The following is a 2,070-nucleotide window of genomic DNA, read 5'->3' as shown; positions in this document are numbered from 1 at the left end:
CTAATGACAAAGATCTAGGTCAATCTAAGGTGAAAAATAAATACAGGCTAACTATTACATGTTTTCTTTCTTGTATTGCTTCCTTGGATGACCTCCATGTGAGATTACCCTTCCTTGATCTTAAAATCTTCATATCTTCATGTACATTACACGAATGAAAAATAAAAACTAATCTAATGTACTTACAATAAGAACTCGAGTTACATTCGAGATTTAATAATTACAAGATCAAATGACATGCAAGCCATATTTAGAAAACCAAAACCATTAACCTAAGGTCATAAGCCATAACCATCCACCATGCTCAATTAACACATAAGAACATACTAAAACACATAATATGATCTTAACATATCATACCCATCATGATCTAATCATAAAAATCAAATATAGCAAAAATCAGAAAATTTGAAATTAAATCTGATAACATTAAATCGCAAATTACAGGGTATAAACGACGTCAAACGCCTTACAGATCAGTCGATGATAGCTTTATCTATCAGTTTTGTTCAGATGCTCGATTCCATATGAAATAGCATATTCGTTCGCCAAAATCGGACAACAGACCCAGATTTCAGCAAATCCGCTGCATCCGATTCAGAATCGTATCAAATATGATTCATATAATAAGAACAAATATAAAACATGTATATATCCGTATATATACAGATTATATAATCATCATATGATTATACAACCCTCATGAATATCATATATTCAAAATATATACATATATACGCATATATAAACATAACAACATGTAAAATATACAAAATCGCATACATAACAGTCATTGAATATTGTATACATGTTATCATCATAAAACCAGTAAACATATAAACGAATTAAATACTTTTCGCAAGTAGCTCTGATGCCATTGAAGGGTTTCGATCACATAAACGCAACGAAAACAGTAATTAAAAATATAAAAAAGCAGAATTTTCGAAACCCGCCGCAGGATCCATGCAAAAAACATATATTTAATTCGTAGATCATATTGTTTACCTTAAAAAGCTTTATCAATTGGTTGACTAATGGAGATCCAAAGCTTGTTCAATCACCACGCATCCCGCTCTCGCGATCTACGCTCTATCGGTATCCACACGAATGCTTTAACTCAAGGATTGGATGTGTACTAGCACAAACTCGTTTCTTCTTGCTCTCTCCATCTTCTCTCTTGGTGGCTAGGGTTTTAGTAAAAGTCTTGCATATAAAAAAAATCAGCAACACAAGAGATATTATATAGAGAGTAGAAAAACGAATTATAACTCTTAACTAATTAGGAGTTATTATTAATTTGAAATTCCTATTTATATTATAATTAAGTCTCACTTAATTATTTAACAAATAAATTTCATAATTAATATTAGTAAATTTGAATATCATTATTTATCTAATTAATTAAGTCAAACTTAATTAATATTATAAATAATTCAAATTATTTTAATTTAATTTAAATCCAATATAAATTAAATAATCCTTCAAGTATTCTTTGTGTGTGACCTTATAGGTTATTATTACATTGCCAACGAATTTTAAATCTAATTTAAAATCATAAACAATGACCGGCATCTAGTAATACATCATTGTGACCCAAGTAATAATAATTGAATCGGTGATCGATTAAACATTTCATGAATAATGTACAATGTAATATAATCCCTTTAACCACATATTATAGATTAAACTAGAGGCATGTAATGTGTCATCCTCATCAATGTTTAATCCAGGTTTCCTTGATCAATGAGTAGACTAACATATCAAATCAACATTTAAGCGTGGCCACGCATTTCGTAGTCTAGCTCACACAAGAGGCCAATAATATCACTCCTAAAATAGGAGGGTTAAATCCCTTCTAGATCATTCATATTTCTCATACGATTCATAATATACCCAATGTCCACTTTTATCATTACCCGGTCAAGGATAACTTTTAATGGAATCAATGTATATTAATTCTCGTATAGAAATATAATGACTTCAGGTCTAAGGACCATTAAATCATTATCACTGTGAGAATTAGTTATGACACAAAAGACATGTAGAATCTCACATCGGGTCTGTCCAGCA

This window comes from Apium graveolens, chromosome 6 (assembly GCF_009905375.1).
Source record: "Apium graveolens cultivar Ventura chromosome 6, ASM990537v1, whole genome shotgun sequence".
NCBI lineage: Eukaryota > Viridiplantae > Streptophyta > Magnoliopsida > Apiales > Apiaceae > Apium > Apium graveolens.
This window is presented reverse-complemented; position numbering follows the sequence as displayed.